Source organism: Oncorhynchus clarkii, chromosome 14 (genome assembly GCF_045791955.1).
Source record: "Oncorhynchus clarkii lewisi isolate Uvic-CL-2024 chromosome 14, UVic_Ocla_1.0, whole genome shotgun sequence".
Lineage (NCBI taxonomy): Eukaryota > Metazoa > Chordata > Actinopteri > Salmoniformes > Salmonidae > Oncorhynchus > Oncorhynchus clarkii.
The window spans coordinates 30,259,719-30,276,599 of NC_092160.1; positions in this window are offsets into that span (position 1 = coordinate 30,259,719).

The following is a 16,881-nucleotide window of genomic DNA, read 5'->3' on the forward strand; positions in this document are numbered from 1 at the left end:
CCGGACGTGCTGATTTCAACTCTCTAGAGACAGTAGAAGCGGTAGAGATACTCTTGATGATCGGCTATGAAAAGCCAACTGATATTTACTCCTGAGGTGCTGACTTGTTGCACCCTCGACAACTACTGTGATTATTATTATTTGACCATGCTGGTCATTTATTTATTTTATTTTTTTTATTTTATTTTACCTTTATTTAACCAGGTAGGCAAGTTGAGAACAAGTTCTCATTTACAATTGCGACCTGGCCAAGATAAAGCAAAGCAGTTCGACAGATACAACAACACAGAGTTACACATGGAGTAAAACAAACATACAGTCAATAATAAAGTATAAACAAGTCTATATACAATGTGAGCAAATGAGGTGAGAAGGGAGGTAAAGGCAAAAAAGGCCTTGGTGGCAAGGTAAATACAATATAGCAAGTAAAACACTGGAATGGTAGTTTTGCAATGGAAGAATGTGCAAAGTAGAAATAAAAATAATGGGGTGCAAAGGAGCAAAATAAATAAATACATTAAATACAGTTGGGAAAGAGGTAGTTGATAGGGCTAAATTATAGGTGGGCTATGTACAGGTGCAGTAATCTGTGAGCTGCTCTGACAGTTGGTGCTTAAAGCTAGTGAGGGAGATAAGTGTTTCCAGTTTCAGAGATTTTTGTAGTTCGTTCCAGTCATTGGCAGCAGAGAACTGGAAAGAGAGGCGGCCAAAGAAAGAATTGGTTTTGGGGGTGACTAGAGAGATATACCTGCTGGAGCGTGTGCTACAGGTGGGAGATGCTATGGTGACCAGCGAGCTGAGATAAGGGGGGACTTTACCTAGCAGGGTCTTGTAGATGACATGGAGCCAGTGGGTTTGGCGACGAGTATGAAGCGAGGGCCAGCCAACGAGAGCGTACAGGTCGCAATGGTGGGTAGTATATGGGGCTTTGGTGACAAAACGGATTGCACTGTGATAGACTGCATCCAATTTGTTGAGTAGGGTATTGGAGGCTATTTTGTAAATGACATCGCCAAAGTCGAGGATTGGTAGGATGGTCAGTTTTACAAGGGTATGTTTGGCAGCATGAGTGAAGGATGCTTAGTTGCGAAATAGGAAGCCAATTCTAGATTTAACTTTGGATTGGAGATGTTTGATATGGGTCTGGAAGGAGAGTTTACAGTCTAACCAGACACCTAAGTATTTGTAGTTGTCCACATATTCTAAGTCAGAGCCGTCCAGAGTAGTGATGTTGGACAGGCGGGTAGGTGCAGGTAGCGATCGGTTGAAGAGCATGCATTTAGTTTTACTTGTATTTAAGAGCAATTGGAGGCCACGGAAGGAGAGTTGTATGGCATTGAAGCTTGCCTGGAGGGTTGTTAACACAGTGTCCAAAGAAGGGCCGGAAGTATACAGAATGGTGTCGTCTGCGTAGAGGTGGATCAGAGACTCACCAGCAGCAAGAGCAACCTCATTGATGTATACAGAGAAGAGAGTCGGTCCAAGAATTGAACCCTGTGGCACCCCCATAGAGACTGCCAGAGGTCCGGACAACAGACCCTCCGATTTGACACACTGAACTCTATCAGAGAAGTAGTTGGTGAACCAGGCGAGGCAATCATTTGAGAAACCAAGGCTGTTGAGTCTGCCGATGAGGATGTGGTGATTGACAGAGTCGAAAGCCTTGGCCAGATCAATGAATACGGCTGCACAGTAATGTTTCTTATCGATGGCGGTTAAGATATCGTTTAGGACCTTGAGCGTGGCTGAGGTGCACCCATGACCATCCCCCCTAGACTGTCGGGCCAAAAGGGATTCGTAACACCTAGGTATTTGTAGTTGTCCACATATTCTAGGTCGGAACCATCCAGGGTGGTGATGCTAGTCGGGCGTGCGGGTGTGGGCAGCAAACAGTTGAAAAGCATGCATTTGGTTTTACTAGCGTTTAAGAGCAGTTGGAGGCCACGGAAGGAGTGTTGTATGGCATTGAAGCTCGTTTGGAGGTTAGTTAACACAGTGTCCAAAGAAGGGCCCGATGTATACAGAATGGTGTCGTCTGCGTAGAGGTGGATCAGGGAATCACACGCAGCGAGAGGGACATCGTTGATATATACAAAGAAAAGAGTCGGCCCGAGAATTGAACCCTGTGGTACCCCCATAGAGACTGCCAGAGGTCCGGACAACAGACCCTCCAATTTGACACACTGAACTCTATCAGAGAAGTAGTTGGTGAACCAGGCGAGGCAATCATTTGAGAAACCAAGGCTGTTGAGTCTGCCGATGAGGATGTGGTGATTGACAGAGTCGAAAGCCTTGGCCAGATCAATGAATACGGCTGCACAGTAATGTTTCTTATCGATGGCGGTTAAGATATCGTTTAGGACCTTGAGCGTGGCTGAGGTGCACCCATGACCAGCTCTGAAACCAGATTGCATAGCAGAGAAGGTATGGTGAGATTCAAAATGGTCGGTAATCTGTTTGTTGACTTGGCTTTCGAAGACCTTAGAAAGGCATGGTAGGATAGATATAGGTCTGTAGCAGTTTGGGTCAAGAGTGTCCCCCCCTTTGAAGAGGGGGATGACCGCAGCTGCTTTCCAATCTTTGGGAATCTCAGACGACACGAAAGAGAGGTTGAACAGGCTAGTAATAGGGGTGGCAACACTTTCGGCAGATAATTTTAGAAAGAAAGGGTCCAGATTGTCTAGCCCGGCTGATTTGTAGGGGTCCAGATTTTGGTTAAGGGCAGTCAGGTCTGGGGAGAACCAAGGGCTATATCTGTTCCTGGTTCTAAATTTCTTGAATGGGGCATGTTTATTTAAGATGGTTAGGAAGGCATTTTTAAAAAATATCCAGGCATCCTCTACTGACGGGATGAGGTCAATATCCTTCCAGGATACCCCGGCCAGGTCGATTAGAAAGGCCTGCTCGCTGAAGTGTTTCAGGGAGCGTTTTACAGTGATGAGAGGAGGTCGTTTGACCGCTGATCCATTACGGATGCAGGCAATGAGGCAGTGATCGCTGAGATCTTGGTTGAAGACAGCAGAGGTGTATTTAGAGGGGAAGTTGGTTAGGATGATATCTATGAGGGTGCCCGTGTTTAAGGCTTTGGGGAGGTACCTGGTAGGTTCATTGATAATTTGTGTGAGATTGAGGGCATCAAGTTTAGATTGTAGGATGGCTGGGGTGTTAAGCATGTTCCAGTTTAGGTCTCCTAGCAGCACGAGCTCTGAAGATAGATGGGGGGCAATCAGTTCACATATGGTGTCCAGAGCACAGCTGGGGGCAGAGGGTGGTCTATAGCAGGCGGCAACGGTGAGAGACTTGTTTTTAGAGAGGTGGATTTTTAAAAGTAGAAGTTCAAATTGTTTGGGTACAGACCTGGATAGTAGGACAGAACTCTGCAGGCTATTTTTGCAGTAGATTGCAACACCGCCCCCTTTGGCAGTTCTATCTTGTCTGAAAATGTTGTAGTTTGGAATTAAAATGTCTGAATTTTTGGTGGTCTTCCTAAGCCAGGATTCAGACACAGCTAGAACATCCGGGTTGGCAGAGTGTGCTAAAGCAGTGAATAGAACAAACTTAGGGAGGAGGCTTCTAATGTTAACATGCATGAAACCAAGGCTATTACGGTTACAGAAGTCGTCAAAAGAGAGCGCCTGGGGAATAGGAGTGGAGCTAGGCACTGCAGGGCCTGGATTCACCTCTACATCGCCAGAGGAACATAGGAGGAGTAGAATAAGGGTGCGGCTAAAAGCAATAAGAATTGGTCGTCTAGAACGTCTGGAACAGAGAGTAAAAGGAGGTTTCTGGGGGCGATAAAATAGCATCAAGGTATAATGTACAGACAAAGGTAAGGTAGGATGTGAATACAGTGGAGGTAAACCTAGGTATTGAGTGATGAAGAGAGAGATATTGTCTCTAGAAACATCTAGAAACATAAGGTATAGTGAGCAGGACTAGAGGCTCTACAGTGAAATAAGCCAATAAACACTAACCAGAACAGCAATGGACAAGACATATTGACATTAAGGAGAGGCATGCTTAGTCGAGTGATCAAAAGGGTCCAGTGAGTGGAGAGGTTGGTTGAGGGTCACGGCGATTTAGACAGCTAGCCAGGCCAACCGGTAGCAAGCTAGCATAGGATGGAGTCTGTTGTTAGCCACCTCTTGCGTTCGGTCAGTAGATTAGTGGGGTTCCGAGTGGTAGAGGGGATTAATCCAAATCACACAACAACAACAAAAATAAGAACAATAGATATAGTTATAGAGGCCCGAGAAGAAAACATAATAATAATAAAAATAAATAAATTGTCCGATTGTCTATTCAGATAGCAGCCGGTAAGACAGCTAACGGTTAGCGGGCCGCAGATGGGCATTCAGGTAACGTCGCGACAGAGGAGCCAGCCGGATCTCATTCAGGTAGATAACGTCGGCAGTCCAGTTGTGAAGGCCCGGTGGGGCTCCGCGTAGGCAGTGAAACGGGTCCGGATAGGTGACTGCAGCCCAGGACTGAATGATGGAACTCAGGAGTGATTGACGGAGCTGGCTAGCACCGGAACAATCGATGTTTGCTCCGGAATCGACGAAAGCCGACTGTCACACGGATAGCAGCTAGCTAGCTGTGAGATCCGGGTATGAATGTCCAGAGAGCAGTTGAAATCCAGGGACATGGAGAGAAAAATTGGTCCGGTATGTTCCGTTCCGAGTCGCGCTGCGTCGTACAAAACTGGCGATAGATTTTCGATAGATTTTCGAGCTAAAGGATAGCTGATGACCACAAACCGTGGTTAGCTGAATACTAACGATTTGCCAGTAAAGAAGCTAACTAGCTTCTGATTAGCTTCTGGATTAGCTTCTGGGCTAGCTCCTGGCTAGCTTCTGGCTAGTTTCTGGCTAGCTTCTTGGAGTTTCTGGCTAGCTTCTTGGAGGATTACAGATCTGAGGTAAATAATACTTTTTTATAAATATAAATTGGTGAGGCTGGTTGCAGGAGAGTGTTTAGAAGATGAGTTGATGGAAAATAAAAATAAAATGTATGTGAAAAAAGTTGTAAATATATATATATACAGGACACGACAAGACGAGGACAAAAGACGTCTGAACTGCTATGCGATCTTGGAGAAATCTGAACATTTCAACATCTTGGCCATGTTCTGTTATAATCTCCACCCGGCACAGCCAGAAGAAGACTGACCACCCCTCATAGCCTGGTTCCTCTCTAGGTTTCTTCCTAGGTTTTGGCCTTTCTAGGGAGTTTTTCCTAGCCACCGTGCTTCTACACTTGCATTGCTTGCTGTTTGGGGTTTTAGGATGGGTTTCTGTACAGCACTTTGAGATATCAGCTGATGTAAGAAGGGCTTTATAAATACATTTGATTTGATTTGATAAAAGTAAGTCCTATTTACTTTGATGGACTACTAAAATAGTGATTTAGTCAGACAACAACAGCTGTATAGAGATGAGATGATGACTTGGAATGAAATAATAAAGTCATCAGATAAAACAAATGTAATATACACAACTGAAATATTTTATTAAAGTAAAGTAATGTGAATAAATGATGGTGAATAAGTGATAAGCAGTAATGTTCAATCACTACCGTCATGGGACTTTTATTACTAGTTAATCTGTGTTTATACAGCATTCAACCCACATAATACTTAGTGCATTCAATGTTTTTTATACATTGAAATCGAAAACTAATTGCTCAGCACTAGTATTTGTGGGAGAGAGATGCTCTTCAAACCAGAATCATCTCCTCTCCTCTGTCTTCTGCACATGCTATGTTACACCCCACTAGCCCCCCAGCCTCCACCTGAATACATTACATTACATTACATTACATTACATTACACACACACACACACACACACACACACACACACACACACACACACACACACACACACACACCAGACCACTGTACTGAATACATTACAAGGCATTACCCATGCAGAGCTATAATGAAGCCAACTGGAGCATGGTGTTCTGTAAGGAAGAGTGGTTACATATTTACACTCTCCTGCTCTTCTAATGAAATCTCTGTTCAAAACCACCAATCTTCAGCTTAAGATCGATCTGAGTGGTCAGTGAAGCATCTCAATTGAAATAGGACATCTTTATCATTATTTAAACATGAGGACAGACAGTTGTGTTCCGTCATGGAGTGTTGCTAACAAAGACTCAATTCTTCTGTGTGTCGGTTGACTAACAACAAGATTAGATTGAAATGAATTAGAACCGCTGGGAGACAATGGAATTAGCAGAGTCAGTGGAGTGAAGACTGGTTGGTTGGGCGATTATGGTTCCACTTGGGAAGTGGCAAGTGGGTAGAATGCAGGTGGCTTTGGTAGAGAGAGAGAGGAAGAGAATACATTAAAACAAATAGAGAGTGAGAGAGAGAGAGAGAGGAAGAGAATACATTAAAACAAATAGAGAGAGAGAGAGAGGGGGGGGGGGTAGAGAGAGACACAGAAAGAGAGAGAAACATGAAGCAAAGGCAGTGAACAACAGAGGCAGTGACCAGCAGAGGCAGTGACCAGCAGGGGCAGTGAACAGCAGAGACAGTGACCAGCAGAGGCAGTGACCAGCAGGGGCAGTGAACAGCAGAGGCAGTGACCAGCAGGGGCAGTGAACAGCAGAGGCAGTGAACAGCAGAGGCAGTGACCAGCAGGGGCAGTGAACAGCAGAGGCAGTGACCAGCAGAGGCAGTGACCAGCAGGGGCAGTGACCAGCAGAGGCAGTGACCAGCAGAGGCAGTGACCAGCAGAGGCAGTGACCAGCAGGGGCAGTGAACAGCAGAGGCAGTGAACAGCAGAGGCAGTGACCAGCAGAGGCAGTGAACAGCAGAGGCAGTGACCAGCAGAGGCAGTGACCAGCAGAGGCAGTGAACAGCAGAGGCAGTGACCAGCAGGGGCAGTGACCAGCAGAGGCAGTGAACAGCAGAGGCAGTGACCAGCAGAGGCAGTGACCAGCAGAGGCAGTGACCAGCAGGGGCAGTGAACAGCAGAGGCAGTGACCAGCAGAGGCAGTGACCAGCAGGGGCAGTGAACAGCAGAGGCAGTGAACAGCAGAGGCAGTGACCAGCAGAGGCAGTGACCAGCAGAGGCAGTGACCAGCAGAGGCAGTGAACAGCAGAGGCAGTGAACAGCAGAGGCAGTGACCAGCAGGGGCAGTGAACAGCAGAGGCAGTGACCAGCAGAGGCAGTGACCAGCAGGGGCAGTGAACAGCAGAGGCAGTGAACAGCAGAGGCAGTGAACAGCAGAGGCAGTGACCAGCAGAGGCAGTGACCAGCAGAGGCAGTGAACAGCAGAGGCAGTGACCAGCAGAGGCAGTGACCAGCAGAGGCAGTGACCAGCAGAGGTAGTGACCAGCAGGGGCAGTGAACAGCAGAGGCAGTGACCAGCAGAGGCAGTGACCAGCAGGGGCAGTGAACAGCAGAGGCAGTGAACAGCAGAGGCAGTGAACAGCAGAGGCAGTGAACAGCAGAGGCAAAACATTTGATTGTATAATGAAAGCGTGTGGAAACCATCAGCCAAAATCTCTGATGAATGCCACTGCTTTAATGACCCAGATCCTGCCTCTCTTTCCTTCTCTACCCTCCCCTTCTCTCCTACTCTTTCCTCACCCTGTTTCACCCAGCCTCTTTCCCTTTTCGCTTAGCCAGGTCTTGCTGTTTCCTGCTCCCCAGGCCTTCTACCCTCTTCATAGCCCTACCTTTCTACCTAGCCCTGTCTCTCAGCCTTTCTCCCCTCTACATAGCCCTGCCTCTAAGCCTTTCTCCCCTCTACCTAGCCCTGTCTCTAAGCCTTTCTCCCCTCTACCTAGCCCTGTCTCTAAGCCTTTCTCCCCTCTACCTAGCCCTGTCTCTAAGCCTTTCACCCCTCTACCTAGCCCTGTCTCTTAGCCTTTCTCCCCTCTACCTAGCCCTGTCTCTTAGCCTTTCTCCCTTCTACCTAGCCCTGTCTCTTAGCCTTTCTCCCCTCTACCTAGCTCTGTCTCTAAGCCGTTCTCCCCTCCCTAGCCCTGCCTCTAAGCCTTTCTCCCCTCCCTAGCCCTGCCTCTAAGCCTTTCTCCCCTCTACCTAGCCCTGCCTCTAAGCCTTTCTCCCCTCTACCTAGGCCTGTCTCTTAGCCTTTCTCCCCTCTACATAGCCCTGTCTCTAAGCCTTTCACCCCTCCCTAGCCCTGTCTCTAAGCCCTTCACCCCTCCCTAGCCCTGTCTCTTAGCCTTTCACCCCTCCCTAGCCCTGTCTCTAAGCCTTTCACCCCTCCCTAGCTCTGCCTCTAAGCCTTTCTCCCCTCCCTAGCCCTGCCTCTAAGCCTTTCTCCCCTCCCTAGCCCTGCCTCTAAGCCTTTCTCCCCTCCCTAACCCTGCCTCTAAGCCTTTCTCCCCTCCCTAGCCCTGCCTCTAAGCCTTTCTCCCCTCCCTAACCCTGCCTCTAAGCCTTTCTCCCCTCCCTAACCCTGCCTCTAAGCCTTTCTCCCCTCCCTAACCCTGTCTCTAAGCCGTTCTCCCCTCTACATAGCCCTGCCTCTAAGCCTTTCTCTCCTCTACATAGCCCTGTCTCTAAGCCTTTCTCTCCTCTACATAGCCCTGCCTCTAAGCCTTTCTCCCCTCTACATAGCCCTGCCTCTAAGCTGTTCTCCCCTCTACATAGCTCTGCCTCTAAGCCTTTCTCCCCTCTGCCACCTCTCCTCTGTCCCCAGTCTGCTTCCAGGGGAGATAGAAAGAGGCAGACCTGTCTGCAAACCAATTGTATCCATGTGTCAGTCAGTCAGTGATATAATCTAACAGGTGTTACAGGAGATGCTTGAGGGCCATGTGTCCTCCTTTACATGAACAGAGCAGGTAGAATTAGGCCCTATAGCAACCCAACTCACACGACAGGTCTGCATACAAAACAACACACAGTCACACACAGACACAGACACAGACACACACAGACTACACACAGACACAGACACACAGTCTACACACAGACACAGACACACACAGTCTACACACAGACACAGACACACCCAGTCTACACACAGACACAGACACACAGTCTACACACAGACACAGACACACACAGTCTACACACAGACACACACAGTCCGCACAAAAGACACAGTCACACACAGACACAGACACACACAGTCACACACAGACACAGACACACACAGTCCGCACACAGACACAGACACAGTCACACACAGACACAGACACACACAGACACAGACACACACAGTCACACACAGACACATACAGTCTACACACAGACACTGACACACACAGTTACACACAGACACAGACAGACACAGACACACACAGACACAGACACACACAGACACAGACACACACAGTCACACACAGACACAGACACACACAGACACAGTCACACACAGACACAGACACACACAGACACACACAGACACAGACACACACAGACACACACAGACACACACAGTCACACACAGTCACAGACACACACAGTCTACACACAGACACAGTCACACACAGACACAGACACACACACCGTCTACACACAGACAGAGACACACACAGTCACACACAGACACAGACACACACAGTCCACACACAGACACAGTCACACACAGACACAGACACACACAGTCTACACACAGACACACACAGTCACACACACACACAGTCCACACACAGACACTCACAGTCACAGTCACACACAGACACAGACACACACAGTCTACACACAGACACAGACACACAGTCCACACACAGACACACACAGCCACAGACACACACAGTCTACACACAGACACACACAGTCACAGACACATACAGTCCACACACAGAGACACACAGTCACAGACACACACAGTCACACACAGACACACACAGTCTACACACAGACACAGACACACACAGTCTACACACAGACACAGACACACACAGTCTACACACAGACACAGTCACACACAGACACAGACACACACACCGTCTACACACAGACAGAGACACACACAGTCACACACAGACACAGACACACACAGTCCACACACAGACACAGTCACACACAGACACAGACACACACAGTCTACACACAGACACACACAGTCACACACACACAGACACTCACAGTCACACACAGACACAGACACACACAGTCTACACACAGACACAGACACACAGTCCACACACAGACACACACAGCCACAGACACACACAGTCTACACACAGACACACACAGTCACGGACACATACAGTCCACACACAGAGACACACAGTCACAGACACACACAGTCACACACAGACACACACAGTCTACACACAGACACAGACACACACAGTCTACACACAGACACAGACACACACAGTCCACACACAGACACAGATACAGACACACAGTCCACACACAGACACACACAGTCTACACACAGACACACACAGTCACAGACACATACAGTCCACACACAGAGACACACAGTCACAGACACACACAGTCACACACAGACACACACAGTCTACACACAGACACAGACACACACAGTACACACACAGACACAGATACACACAGTCACACAGTGTCACACAAGCATCTCCTATTCCTGAAGAGAACAACTTCGATCAACAGTATGTTTTCCTTTAAATTAATACTGACAATATGCAGCTGTATATCTAGCTGCATATTGTCAGTATTAATTTAAAGGAAAACATACTGTTGATCGTTGGGTCAAAAGATACATAGATTCATCAGTACATCAGTACATAACCATCATCCTCTTGGTTGATCATGTCATTGTCTATTTGCTCTCACTGTTAAGATCCTGCTTTAAATGGTTACAAAACATAGAAAGATAAGACGCCTTTAAGATCCTTAGATGCTCTTCAAAACCCCACAACAGTCCTCCATGTAACCCCAACAGCCACCAGCCCATCCTGGACAGTAATAGGCTTTACCACCAGCCCATCCTGGACAGTAATAGGCTTTACCACCAGCCCATCCTGGACAATAATAGGCTTTACCACCAGCCCATCCTGGACAGTAATAGGCTTTACCACCAGCCCATCCTGGACAATAATAGGCTTTACCACCAGCCCATCCTGGGCAGTAATAGGCTTTACCACCAGCCCATCCTGGGCAGTAATAGGCTTTACCCCCAGCCCATCCTGGGCAGTAATAGGCTTTACCACCAGCCCAACCTGGGCAGTAATAGGCTTTACCACCAGCCCATCCTGGTGAGTAATAGGCTTTACCACCAGCCCATCCTGGGCAGTAATAGGCTTTACCACCAGCCCATCCTGGGCAGTAATAGGCTTTACCACCAGCCCATCCTGGGCAGTAATAGGCTTTACCACCAGCCCATCCTGGACAGTAATAGGCTTTACCACCAGCCCATCCTGGGCAGTAATAGGCTTTACCACCAGCCCATCCTGGGCAGTAATAGGCTTTACCACTAGCCCATCCTGGTCAGTAATAGGCTTTACCACCAGCCCATCCTGGGCAGTAATAGGCTTTATCAGTCAGCCCATCCTGGACAGTAATAGGCTTTACCACCAGCCCATCCTGGAGAGTAATAGGCTTTACCACCAGCCCATCCTGGGCAGTAATAGGCTTTATCAGTCAGCCCATCCTGGACAGTAATAGGCTTTACCACCAGCCCATCCTGGGCAGTAATAGGCTTTACCACCAGCCCATCCTGGACAGTAATAGGCTTTACCACCAGCCCATCCTGGGCAGTAATAGGCTTTACCACCAGCCCATCCTGGTCAGTAATAGGCTTTACCACCAGCCCATCCTGGGCAGTAATAGGCTTTACCACCAGCCCATCCTGGGCAGTAATAGGCTTTATCAGTCAGCCCATCCTGGACAGTAATAGGCTTTACCACCAGCCCATCCTGGGCAGTAATAGGCTTTACCACCAGCCCATCCTGGGCAGTAATAGGCTTTACCACCAGCCCATCCTGGACAGTAATAGGCTTTACCACCAGCCCATCCTGGGCAGTAATAGGCTTTACCACCAGCCCATCCTGGGCAGTAATAGGCTTTACCACCAGCCCATCCTGGACAGTAATAGGCTTTACCACCAGCCCATCCTGGACAGTAATAGGCTTTACCACCAGCCCATCCTGGGCAGTAATAGGCTTTACCACCAGCCCATCCTGGTGAGTAATAGGCTTTACCACCAGCCATCTGCCAGGGGCCTCAGTGCCAGGCCATCCTGGACGATAATAGGCTTTACCACCAGCCATCTGCCAGGGGCGTCAGTGCCAGGCCAAACCCAGGGAGGGCTGGGTAGACCTGCTCCGTCTGCCCCCTTTACTGTCTTTCCAGATAAGTACAGTGCCTTCGGAATGTTTTCAGACCCCTTGACTTTTTCCACATTTTGTTAGGTTACAGCCTTATTCTGAAATGGATTACATTGTTTTTCCCCCTCATCAATCTGCACACAATACAACATAATGACAAATCAAAAACACGTTTATTTTTTATTTTTGCTAATTTATAAAAAATATGGGAAATAACACTTTTACATAAGTATCAGACCCTTTACTAGGTATTCTGTTGAAGCACCTTTGGCAGCGATAACAGCCTAGAGTCTTCTTGGGTATGACGCTACAAGCTTGGCACACCTGTGTTTGGGGAGTTTCTCCCATTCTTCTCTGCAGATCTTCTCAAGCTCTGTCAGGTTGGATGGGGAGCATTGCTGCACAGCTATTTTCAGGTATCTCCAGAGATTTTCGATCAGGTTCAAGTCCGGGCTCTGGCTGGGCCACTCAAGGACATTCAGAGACTTGTCCCGAAGCCACTCCTGCATTGTCTTGGCTGTGTGCTTAGGGTTGTTGTCCTGTTGGAAGGTGAACCTTCGCCCCAGTCTGAGGTCCTGAGCGCTCTGGAGCAGGTTTTCATCAAGGACCTCTCTGTACTTTGCTCCGTACATCTTTGCCTCAATCCTGACTAGTCTCTCAGTCCCTGCCGCTGAAAAACCTCCCCACAATACAGGATGGTGTCAGGTTTCCTCCAGACGTGATGCTTGGCATTCAGGGCAAAAGGTTCAATCTTGGTTTCATCAGACCAAAGAATCTTGTTTCTATTGGTCTTAGAGTCTTTAGGTGCCTTTTGGCAAACTCCAAGCAGGCTGTCATGTGCCTTTTGCTGAGGAGTGGCTTCCGTCTGGCCACTCTACAATAAAGGCCTGATTGGTGGACCCAGTCTGACACCTGAATGATTGGCTTCTTCACCCTGTGTGCCTTGTCGTGCGCTGTTGATAGAACACGCACGCGCAGGCCACTCGGGACCACAGTGCAAAACCCTCGAGAGACACAGACTTCTTCCCAGCAAGAAAGTTTGTGCGCCACCCTGGCGAAAGTCGCCAGCTCTCCCGGCACACGTGCTGGCCATCCAGTGCGTATATAGGTGCACAGGGTAGACTGTGTGGGATCCTGTTCTGATGGGTAGACTGTGTGGGATCCTGTTCTGATGGGTAGACTGTGTGGGACCCTGTTCTGATGGGTAGACAGTGTGGGATCCTGTTCTGATGGGTAGACTGTGTGGGATCCTGTTCTGATGGGTAGACTGTGTGGGATCCTGTTCTGATGGGTAGACTGTGCGGGACCCTGTTCCGATGCTTGCCTCGGCTCCTCCAGTGAGATGGCTGACTGAAGGAGAGCGTAGAGCATTTGTACGAGCTCTGTTTCGTTGTTGTCTGGCAAGATGGTCAGAGTAGGAGCGTCAAGCCAGTTATTCCACGGGACTGGAGGTTCGCCAGGCGAAGAATGGTGCTGGAGGTGGTAAGCTGAATTCAGCCAAACTTCGTCGCCAATGTTATATCTAGCTTAGCTGTCAAAGAATGCACATCCGCACAGTTTCACATTGCACATCACTCTCTTGTTTAATGACAAGTGCCACTCATCCTGGGTACACATTCATCCGTCAAGCAGCACACTGCCGTAACCCATAACAACGTACAGAACGAGGAACAGCGCGTCGTACCATACATAACACACAGTAGAACGAGGAACAGCGTCGTACCATACATAACACACAGTAGAACGAGGAACAGCGCATCGTACCATACATAACACACAGTAGAAATGAATGTGAAGCCAAATGGTGTAAAATGTGTCTGTTGACGACAGATACTGAACAAATGTAGAGGGGGAAGGTCGTGGGAGGAAGGGATGAGGGAAGAGAGAGGGAAGTGACAAGGAGAGAGACATTGAGAGAGAGAAGGGAAAGCAGAAAGGGGGAAATTAGTGAGTTAAAGAGGATGGAGAAAGAGAGAGACCAACAGAGAGAGGATTTTTATTTTATTTTATTTATTTATTTTACCTTTATTTAACCAGGTAGGCTAGTTGAGAACAAGTTCTCATTTACAACTGTGACCTGGCCAAGATAAAGCAAAGCAGTTCGACACAAACAACACATGGAGTAAAACAAACATACATTCAATAATACAGTAAAAACAAGTCTATAAACGATGGATAAAGGGAGAGAGAAGGGAGGAAGGGAGGGGGAGGAAGCGAGGAGGAATGAGCGAGAGACAGCAGACAGAATATGGGAGATAAAACGATGGATGTGTAGTTGTAGTTGAGTATATTAAATCAACCCTGTAGGGCGTTGACCCCTAACAGCAGGGTTTACTTTTCATGTCCTTCCAATTACAGGATGAGTCTAATGCTCTCTCTCTCGCTCTCTTTCTCTAATGCTCCATCTCTTTCTCTCTCTTCCTCTCTTTAATGTTCCCCCTCTCTCTCTCCCTCTCTCTCTCGCTCTCCCCCTCTCTCTAATGTTCCCTCTATCTCTATCTTCCTCTCTCTAATGCTCCCTCCATCTCTCTGAAACTCTACATGTCCCCCTCACCCCTAACACCCTCTCTCCCTCTCCCTCCCTCTCCCTCCCCTAACACCCCCTATCCCTCCCCTAACACCCCCTCTCCCTCTCTCTCCCCAATTCCCCTCTCCTAACACCCTCCCCTCCTCCCGTAACACCCCTCTCCCAACATCCCCTCTCCTCCCCTAGCACCCCTCCCCCTCTCCCTACCCTAACACCCCCTCTCCTCCTCCCCTAACTCCCCTTCCCCCTCTCCTCCTCCCCTAACACCCTCACCTCCTCCCCTAACACCCCCTCTTCCCTCTCCCTCCCCCAATCCCCCTCTCCCTCCCCTAACACCCCCTCTCTCTCCCCTAACACCCACTCTCTCTCCCCTAACACCCCCTCTCCCTCCCCTAACACCCCCTCTCCCTCTCTCTCCCCTAACACTCCCTCTCCCTCTCCCTCCCCCAATCCCCCACTCTCTCCCCTAACACCCCCTTTCCCTCTCCCTCCCCCAATCCCCCTCTCTCTCTCCCCTAACACCCCCTCTCCCTCTCCCAATCCCCCTCTCCCTCCCCTAACACTCCCTCTTCCTCCCTTCCTCTCTCTCCCCTGATCATGAATTAATTAAAAATGTTTCATGTTCTATGATTAATGGAAACTTTCCTAGGAAAACTGGTCAATGTAAATGATTCCCTACAGAAATACCAGTACATTAGCCTATCTGACATGTGTAAACACGCTCGCACACACACACACACACACACACACATACAAAACCACCTATTTTAAAGTCAGCATGTAGTTAAGTGTAAACAGTGACACATTTATTCCATTTTAATGTATTCATTGCTGTATGAGTACAGCTATACTGCAACTTGCTCCATATGTAACCTCTCTTGTTGCTAGGTAACTGCCGGCGAAGCGGCAACCATTGCTATGCAGCACAACAACAGCTGTCTGTGTAATTGGAGCATTAAGATTTAAAGGTCTTCATCATTCCGCTCCTCTCTGTCTCAATACAGTTCAGGATCCACAACACGCTGTAACAGAAGGGTTAATGGACTGAACAGGAGAGGCTGACACTTCTTGTTTATTTCTCATTAGGATAATGAAGAGCATAAAGATGATTGTGTATGTCCCAAATGGCACCCTATTCCCTACAGAGTACACTGCTTTTGACCAGAGCCCTTCCCAAAAGTAGTGCACTAAATAGGGTGCCATTTGGCACAAGACCATTGACTTATACTGTAAATGGCAGGAAGTAAGCAGGATAGAACCCCCCCCAGGTGATTTCCATAATGCTAGCCTACAAATATAGTCATGTAAAATGTTATTACTATAATAAAGTTAATTTAATGTTAGTAAAATGTTGCTGCAAGCAAGGGCTCGTGGGATGGGCATCTACATGTGTATATACATGCCCATTCTATTCCGTTACCAATGAATTAACAACTGATGAATTACGGGTTCGGGCACTTCCCCGTTGGGGTACTTCCCCGTTCGGCACTTCCCCGTTCGGGTACTTCCCCGTTCGGGTACTTCCCCGTTCAGGCACTTCCCCGTTCAGGCACTTCCCCGTTCAGGCACTTCCCCGTTCAGGCACTTCCCCGTTCGGCACTTCCCCGTTCGGGCACTTCCCCGTTCGGGCACTTCCCCGTTCGGGCACTTCCCCGTCCGGGCACTTCCCCGTCCGGGCACTTCCCCGTTCGGCACTTCCCCGTCCGGGCACTTCCCCGTTCGACCTAGAGCACAGCGGTGCTCACGCTTCAGCCACCTGGAAAGCTCCCTGGTTTGTCGCCAGCTAAGAGGATAACGGCTCTAAATGCATGTTAAGAGACAAGGAAAAGTAGAAGCACCGCGCTCTAGAGATCAATGAGTAGTTTAAATCATGTTAGTGTATTCTGTATGTTGTGTTGTCAGATGATACAAGGCATGTTGTAATCTACAGGAAAATCCCATTTGGTAGAGCAGCTGTCAGACTGGAGCTCTCCTGATGCCCACAGGGATGGCAAGCTGTCCACACACACACACACACACACACACACACACACACACACACACACACACACACACACACACACACACACACACACACACACACACACACACACACACACACA